Raw genomic sequence first — 10,034 nt, forward strand, 5'->3', positions numbered from 1 at the left:
CAATTTTAGAATTAGAATGTATGCGATTATTGTTTGTGAACACGTGGATGGCTTCGTGATTTATGTGTTCACAATCTGGCGCTAGAAACAGGGACTTTGTCCGGTAAAAGATTTATCTTATCCTGTGATTTCACCTTAAACGCGCATTATGGCTGTGCTCTATTTTGGGTTCAGCGTGCTTTCAAAACCTTTTTTTATTCTGGGTTCATGGTCTTTATTTTCACAAAAACCATTTCGAAGCAGACAAATCCACGGCTATCTATCACAAATTTGAACGTGCGGCGTTTTTTAAAACTAAGTAAGACTTGATAATCCGATTCATGAGTTTTCGCTACGGATCTGCCTTTTCAAAAGTTTTCCTTTTCAAAAGTAGTCTGAAAACAAGATCCATGATTGTTTATTAGAGGATTTGTATTACGAAAACAAGACTGTTGAAGTCCTTATGTTTTTCTTTTATTAAGGCCCTCGGGAAACTCATTTCTTTTTTAAAAAGTAAACACTTTTTATTCCACACATTTTGCATGTGCGAAGGACACTAACCCGATTCTCGTGGATATCTTTGGTTCTCTTTATTTGAAATTCCCCTATGCAGAAAAGGACTCAAGATGGAAAAGACACTAGAGGCAGGAAAACCCAAAGCCTCATCAAAGGAGACACCGAGGACTACCCCAGTCATGACCCGAAGTAAGCAGAAAGGAGACAAAGTTAAGACAGCTAATCAGAGGCAGGATGCTTCGGAAATCACCTCACCTATGAACACTAACTCCATTGCAGCCGCGGCTCTCAAAGCAGCAACTACGAAGAACAATGCAACTGTTGCGGCCCTCCAGGCTGCAGAAGCTAACAAAACTTTGGTTACAAACCAAGTCCATCAACAAAGAGAAGGGGTGGCAGAATCTATGACACATCAGCCCGCACACCCGCCAGCCTTCGGAATGCCGTCAACCAACGGTCAGAATCAAACCATACCAGTGGTTTTAGCATCGCGGGTGGAAACTCAACCGAGGGGACCAAACTTGGAGATACCAACAATCGAAGCTGATCCTCTACCACCTTTAATACACACAGTAGATGAAGGGGGAACCATGGTCGTAGGGGTACAAGCCGGAACTCCCAATCAGGGATCTAACCAGTCCCATCGACTGATAATAGAGCTCGAAGAATTGAAAAATAGCCAGCAGGTCTACGCAGATGCCGTAGCTCTGCTGGCCAGAGAGAACCAAGACTTAAAAGATCGGATTGCCCAAAGCACGAAGACCATCCAACAACTGGACGAAGCAAATTCTAAATCACCAGAGCCTAATCGAGACCAAAGAATCATCCTAGCAAACGCCACTAGGGGATGCAGTGCATCTGATCCAGATTATGCCGCCGAAGACTCAGATTATTATGACAGTGAAGACCGAAGAAAGAAACGCTCAACTGAGCACGAGAACGTGGGACATTACCGCGCAATGGAAGAGTTGCGTGATGAGATGATGGCTGAGATCAGGCAGTTAAAAGCCAGACAAGGCGGAGGAAGGCTTGAAGAGGTGATGAAAGAGGCTAACTCCACGCCCCTAACTCATCGCCTGGAAAATACCCCCATTCCGCTGAAGTTCCCTGTCCCAACTTTTGAATGCTATGACGGATCCAGTGATCCCGCGGCACATATCCGGTATTATAATCGTATCTTATCCCGATGGAGTCAAAACGACGCCGTCCTCTGTAGGTATTTCCCATAAAGTCTGAAGGGATCGGCTTTGTCTTGGTTTGACAACCTTCCACCTGATTCCATCAACTCCCACGATCAACTCGCAAAGAAATTCTTGAGAACCTACATGTACAACAAAGCTGTCAACACCGGAACGGATAAACTTTTTCTCTGGAAATTGGTTACAAGGAGAACACAAGGGAATACACCAACAGATGGAATAAGATCTGCCAAGCTATAAGGAGTGTGGATCCCGTAGTAAACATCAACTTCTACAAGTGGGGATTAGACCGAATGAGTCCACTGTTTGTTGAGATCCACGGAAGCGTACCTAAGACAGAAGGAGATCTTCGAATAATTATTGAGAAGTATGCTCGTCTTGAAGAAATCCAGCGTGAGAACCCGAGGGCACAAACGCAAAGGTCTCACCGTACCAACTCCGCAGAACAAACCAGTGGGGCCAAAAGGAATAGCTCAGTGGAACGACCGCACGAAGAAATGATCGACAAAAAGACGATCGAAAATTCGAAGATCAGGTTTATACGAAACTCAATGCTAGCTACGCTCGGATCTTGCGAGAGATCAAAGGAAGGGAAAATTTGGAATGGCCATGGTCTAAGGGAAAACATTCCCCAAGGACCGAGAGGTAAAAAGATTACTGTGAGTATCATTGCTTCAATGGTCACCAGACCGAGAAATGCAAAAACCTCAAAATAATGATCCAAAAGTTGATTGATGCTGGCGAACTCAAGCAACACATACGAAAGGAAGTCACCGAGGATAGATCCAAACGAACCAAGCAAGTCCAGCTTTCAGAGGGAAACCGCACAATCAACACAATTTCGTGTTCCGAAGTCATAGGGCCCTCATTTACAGCACAGATAGGAAAGAGGTTAAGAAAGCAATTCGAAGACCACTGCTAATATAAGATTGATGGCGTAGAGGTGGACGAGCACGAAGAGTGGATGGACGCACCTATCATCTTCGATACGGAAGATATCGAAGAAGATATGGAAGACCATAACGATCCCTTGGTCCTCACACTACCAGTGGCCGGATGTAACCTCAAAAAGATCCTCATCGACGGGGGAAGCTCAGTTAACGTTCTATTCTACGACGCCTTCAAACGGATGAAGCTCCATGATGAGCAGCTGATGTCCTCCTATTACACCATCTGCGGGTTCAACAGAGCACCCACAAAGCCATTGGGAGACATCGTTTTGCAGGTGAACGCCGGTCCCATGAAAGTAGAAACACGGTTCAGCGTGGTAGACGCCCCATCCCCCTATAACGCTATTATTGGACGAAAATGGGTACATAAACTCAAGGGAGTGGCAATAACTTACTACCAATATCTCAGATTCCCTACACCCGAGGGAGTAATGGAAATCAAGGGAGATCGAGTCTCTGCAAAGGAGTGACAGGCCACTCAGGATCGTATCAACAATGAACAAGAAGAGCAACGAAAAACCCGAAGAACCAAAAATAAAGAAGTTGCGAAAGAAAAGGACATAGACCTGTTTCTCAAGGAAACCGCGGGGAAGGGCTTGGCAAAAGATGATAATGTTCTTAACACATAGGCAAGTACTTCAGCAGCCAACGAAGGACCGAAACATACCAAATAGCAATTAAAGAACGTCCCAGTCCTTGGGGACCCGAATCCGATGTTCACACCAGTGGAGCCCGTAAAAGAAATCAACATAGGAACGGAAGAAAATCCGAAGATGATTAAAGTAGGGACCATAATGGACGGAGAAAGAGAAGATTCCTTAACCAGTCTACTTAAAGAATACACGGATGTATTCGCCTGGGAGTTAGGAGACATGCCGGGGATTGATCCAAAAATAATCCAACACGAGCTACGCATCAAACCAGGCACGCCGCCTTTCAGGCAGAAAATAAGAAAAGTTGCACCAGAGTATCATAAGGAAGTAGAGAAAGAACTTCAGAAACTACTAGAAGCAGGCTTCATCAAGGAAGTAAAATACCCAACATGGATCTCGAACATGGTCATCGTTCCTAAGAAAAATGGAGGGGTTAGAATATGCATCGACTTTACTAACCTCAACAAGGCATGTCCAAAAGACAGCTATCCACTACCGAGCATAGATCAACTGATTGAAGCAGTGGAAGGGTACGAAGAGCTGTCATTCATGGATGGATATTCTGGTTACAACCAAGTAGCCCTGGCAGAAAAAGATCAACAACACACAGCATTCTACACCCCGCACGACCTTTATTGCTACACTAGAATGCCCTTCGGACTTCGAAACGCAGGGGAAACTTACCAGAGAATGGTCGATGCTATCTTCAAGCCATGGATTGGTAGTACCTTAGAAGTCTACGTTGATGACATGCTCGTCAAAAGTAGGCTGCGCAAAGATCACCACCAGGACCTGAGAGATATTTTTGAAGCAATGAGGAAACATCACATGAAAGTAAATCCAGAAAAATGCACCTTCGATGTCACCTCAGGGAAATTTCTCGAATATCTGGTAACAAAAAAGGGCATTGAGGTAGACCCCGCGAAGATTCAGGCCATAGTGGAAATTCCATCTCCGGAGAATTTAAAAGAAGTAAAAAATCTCAATGGATCCTTAGCAGCCTTGGGAAGATTTATTGCCCGATCCTCGGACAAATGCAAACATTTTTTCAATATTCTCAAAAAAGGGAGCAAGTTTGAATGGACCGCAGAATGTGAAGACCTTCCAAAAAATCAAGGAATACCTGGCTTCAATTCCAATCCTACAGAAGCCGGATCCTGATGAGGTTTTGGCACTGTACTTAGCAGTGACAGAAGACGCAGTTAGCGCAGTGTTGGTCAAAACCAATACGAAGATAGAACAACCTATCTATTATGTCAGCAAGACCCTCAATTCTGCGGAAAGGAATTACACGAAGATCGAAAAACTCATCCTGGCATTAGTATGGGCTAATCAAAATCTGAGAACCTATTTTCTAACTCACTTCATCCACGTCCCACGCAAAGCACCATTGGAAGCAGTGCTCAAAAGCGCGGGAAAAGTAGGGAGAATAGCCAATTGGAAAACCCACCTGGACCAATTCAACATCATTCATTAAATTCAACAATCCCAAAAATCCCAAGTATTGGCGGATTTCTTAGCAGACCTCCCCCTGTACAACGCTGAAGAGATTAGGGGCATACCAGAAGTTGACGAGGAAAACAAGGATCCAGTTGATGTCCTCGAACCCACGAGTCAAAGACGATGGGAAGTCTTCGTTGATGGTTACAAAAATAAGGAAGGGGCTGGAATAGGCATTGTCATCACCACCCCAACTGGAGAAAGGATCGTACAAGCACTCAGGTTAGAATTCAAAGTGATGAGTGCTAAAAAGTCCATATTTCTATATATTTTTCTTGGCATTTAACTCATCTTTTGTGCATTAATTCTACATTTTATCCCATATTCTGTATTTTCATTGTTTTCAAGAATAAATATTTTTATTAATTAATTTTGCATTTTTAGGTACTAAATAAAGCCTGGTTAACTCACGGAGCAAAAAGAGCAAAGAAACGGCAAAGACTCTCGCTAAAAGGAAGCGAAGAATGATGTTTGCAAGAGCCGGATCAACGAGAAGTGGGCTTGAAGAGGAAGAATTGTTTTTAAAGAAGATATGGGCTTGGCATACCCAAGGCCCAAAACCCTTACCCAAACCCATTTCCAATATCCATACCCGTCTCCATCGTTAGCCGTCAGATTGGATCACATCTGAATCCAATGGTCGCAACATCGCCAGTACATCAAAGTCTGAAGCTCCTGTCTAACACTACAACACCTAACTCCATCTTGAGCCGTCAGTTTCGTTGTACTTCCGCATCCAACGGTCGCTCCTCGCTTCCTTCCATCTCACCGTTAGATCAATCCTTCATCTCCACATCCCACGGCTCACCGTCGCGAAACATCAAAACTTGATGTCCCCGCCTAAAATCCTAGTACCTAAATCATTATACCCAAAACAAACACTCCCTCTCCTCAAACTCATCGACCTCCATCTTTCTCCCCTACCCCCGACAGTTTCAGAACCACCACCAGCATACCCTGTCTCTGCAACTGCCACCACCTCACCTTCTGCGCCACCATCACCTCTTCCCCGACCATCGCAGACACCACCATCACATCCCCCTACCTCTCTAGCCACTTATTACATCAACTTCTCAACCCTAGAACCCTAGTTTAGAAGTTGATGAAATAGGTGAAGTTAGAGACAGAAATTGAAGCATGAGAGAGGAGCAGGAAGGTCAGAGGAAGCATGGGTCGAGAAGATTTGGGAGAGATTTCAGCAAATTAGGTGAGAATTGCCAACCCTAATTTCAACTGATTTGGGGGGATTTTTGAGGAACCCTAATTTTTGGGGAAAGTGTATTGTAACTATAAATATGGGTGTGGGATGAGTGTAGAAGATATGCCTGGATTAGCCAGAGCTTCACCCAAGAGGACTGGGCTAGCCAGTTCCTCAACTGTTGGTTCATTTGTTTTGTAAATTTTCAGTCATGTTTTGTTTGAATTTGCTCTTATTTCAATATCAGTTATTAATGTTAATCATGTTCTAGTTGTCACTGCTAGGGTTAGATGAAACCATTAATTCATTGTTAAGTTCAATTCAAGTTTTGATATAGTCTTGTTGTGCTAAGAATGCTAGGATTGAAATTATCCTTCAGGATTGCTTACTCATCTAAGTGATTTTGATCTGCGGTTAGTTTGTTTTGTGAGAGGACAACTAATACTAGGATTAGATAATTATCTTAGTGATACTAAACCATCCTCCTGAAACAACCCTTTGATGAGCAGCAGGCTTGAACCTTCACTGCCATCTAGATAGTCAGCAAGCCTAGAAGCTCACTGATATCTACACCAGGGACAAGAACATAATGGAACTAGGATGACTTAACTTAAGTTAGTGGTGGATTCAATCCCTAATTCTTTATTTCTTTGTTCTAGTGCTTCACTGCCATTACTTCCTTGGTTCTTTATTTCTCACTGCCTTAGGCTCATTGCCTTTGATTCTTTGCCACTGTCAATCTTTGCATCTTTGGCTCACTGCCACTGTCACTTACTGTCACTGCTTAGCTTAGGAAACTTCAACTACACACACAAGTCCCTGTGGATTCGACCCGTTCTTGCACAAACTACAACCGACACCGTGCACTTGTGGTTTAACAAGTAGGCTTTCTTTTACTCTTATTTTCTACATCTTTAAATGCCTACCAAGTTTTTGGCGCCGCTGCCGGGGACTTGGTGTCGTGTAGTGAAGTCTTTGCATCTTAGTATAAGCATTTAGTGCATCATAACTTGCATTTTCATCTTTGCATAATTTTTCATCTTTGCATCATTTTCCCTTGATGTTCTTGCTGATCTTGACAGCTTCTGTTGAGCTTTCCAGGTGCTCCTGTCGCTGTGTGTTGTGACTCTGTTTTGCTTGGCTGAGCCCTTGCTGTTGCTGCTGATTGAGTTGCAGCTGGGCCTGCCACTTGCTGCTACTTTCTTCCTCTTTCCTGTTGCTGCTGCCAGCCTCTGCTGCTGCCAAGACTTCTGATGTAGCTGTTGTGGTGCTCCTGCTTGTGCTGCCTCTGCTGTTGCTGGTGAACTGGTGGAACTGAGGCTATTAGTTTCCCTGTTGCTGCCTGCTGCTGCCTTCTGCACCTGTTGATGTGTGACCTGACCCAAAGCCTGCTGCTGATCTGCTCCTGCTGCTAGGCCTGAAGTGGTATCGCTTCCATTCATAAGCCAAGCCCAACTGGGCCTCAACAAAGACAAAAGCTTAGGATGATCCAAAGCCCAACTGGGCTTTTGCAACCAAACTGAGCAGCTGGGCTGTGCTTAAGCAAGTAAGCCTAAACCCATTAAGAGAACCCAACCTGTGGGCTTCCATTTTTCTTGTGGGCTTGTAATATTAAACCCAACATTTGGGCTTATATTTTCTTTGGGCTTGTAATCTTAATTACTTGTGGGCTTGTTTGTTTAATTGCTTGTGGGCTTGTGGTGTTAGATTGATTTGGGCCTGTAGTTTTAAATTAGAAAAACTGAACTTTTAAAAGCCCAACTGGGCCTCAGACCAAACAAGCAACAGTTGGGCTGTTTCAAAAGCTACATTGGGCTTCAGTTTGCATACACATTGTGGGCTTAGTTCACCTTCCCTTGGCAAAGCAATTTCTCCCACCAATGTGGGCTTGCTCCCAACATTAAAAACCAAATTTTTCTACCTCTTTAAAACCAAATTTGCTCCCATCAAAACCAAAAGCTCCCAAATGGGCTTTGTCTTCAAAGTCTAAAACCAAAGTTTTTAAAACCCAATAAACCAAAGTGTTTTCTTTTCCCATTAGGTCCAAATTTTTTAAAACCCATTAAAAACCAAATTTCTTTTACAAACCCGACAAAACCAAATGTTACCCATAAAAACCAAATTTTTCCCAAAAATCCAAACCCATTAAAAACCAAATTTTGGGCTTTGTAACATAGTTACTTAGCTTTTGAGCCAAATCATGTCTAGATCTTGGTCTACAGTTGGGGAATACAACAAATCCCTTAGAGAACTTGCGTATGGACATACTCCACGTTATGAACCTCCCATAGACCATGATGTCAATAGTTATAGGAATTATTATGGACATTTTCAAAGTCCCGAGCCTCAATACATGAACCCTAATAACTATTCACACATGCATCATTCACCACAACGTGAAAATGAACATTTTGCTAGTGCCTCACTCATACAATCATCACTGATCGATCAATTAGAAGCTCGAATCGCATCTTTAGAAATGCAATCACATGAGGAATCTGTCACATCTAATTTTCTTAGGCAACCTGAAATCTATGCATGTCCCGCATGTGGTAGTTTAGACCACCCTGTTGAGAATTGTCATATTTTGCATAATTTTAGGCAATCTAGAGAAAATCCAAGGTATGAAATGCCCATAAATTGTGAGAATGGTAGTCATTGGGACCATAATCAATCCTTTGAGGGTTGCGATCAATATTTTTTAAACCCTAATGACCATGCACGCATGTACCATTCACCACAATTTGAACATGAAGAATTTTGTACTCCCATGAATTTAGACTCCACCACAGAAGCTTTAAGACTCAGTAAGCAAAACTTTGATAGATCTACATCACGAATTCATGCATATTTAGATCAGATTTTGCTTCACCTACAAAAGGAGGAAATTCATGAGGAAATGTATGTTGTCCCTAATGAAGTGTCTAGTCCCATTCATGTAAATGATGTTGAATATGAACCTAATTTAGAGGAACATGAATCGACTAATGACACCACCACTGTTAATGAGGACCAATATGCATGCTACCATGATGATGATTATGATGATATGTTAGAAGAACATGAAAATATTGTGGAACCTGTTGGTTCAATAACATATGGCTTCTCGCCCTCGACCTTCGTGAATGTTGTTTTTTCTAATACTCATTGTAATTCATATGATTTTGATATTGACATGGGATTCGTACAATTATTCTGCGAAGATGAGCATGACATAGGAATAGTTGAATCTTCTGTAGACACTAATGCTAATATGCATGAAAATATAATTGATGTGTTTGATTCTCTACCTAGGTCACATTGTGATATTTCTCCTGATTTGCCGATGCATGAGAATAAATTTGTTGATGATGTTGATGACTCTGATTGTGATCTTGCCAATTTGTTTGATGATTGTGAGCATGTTGTGACACGTGTAGAAGACTTAGGAGATGTTTATGTGATTAGTAATGATGTGCCTATCGTCCTACATAAGTCACAATCTGTTGGCCTTCCACCCAACCTAGATTTGGTTTGTACCCATATTGTCAAACCGATTTTTCTGAGAGTCCCTAATCTAGGTTTGGAACTGTGTGCTTCCCAAGTCCTCTTGGACTATTTTGCTTCTAAGTATAAAACATTTGAGGAACCACAGTTGGAATTAGCATGTTTGCCCGTCCCTAGCACAGTTCACTTTGAGTTAGACCTTGTACATGATGAACCCCCAAAACTGCGAGATTTTGTTTCCAAAATTTTATCCGTTGAAAAATCCAGGTTTGGGGGTAGCTCATTTTGTTTCACAGCTTCACTTGCATGCCTATCATATTATTATTGTGTGAAGCTGTTGAAACCTCTACACTTTGTCTTTTGGGTTGATCCTCAACTCTTTAGATTGTTAGTGTATGGTGAATTTTTGTATATAATCCAGTAGATAAAATTTCTTAAAAACCTTTTTGTTCCTTTTGTATATATTTTGCTAATCCAATATGATCTCGGCTGACATATGTTGGATTCTTGCCTTGAATAACGGAGTTCTAATATTGCTTTCGCCGAAATCGGG

Source organism: Papaver somniferum, chromosome 9, assembly GCF_003573695.1.
Source record: "Papaver somniferum cultivar HN1 chromosome 9, ASM357369v1, whole genome shotgun sequence".
Taxonomy (NCBI): Eukaryota; Viridiplantae; Streptophyta; class Magnoliopsida; order Ranunculales; family Papaveraceae; genus Papaver; species Papaver somniferum.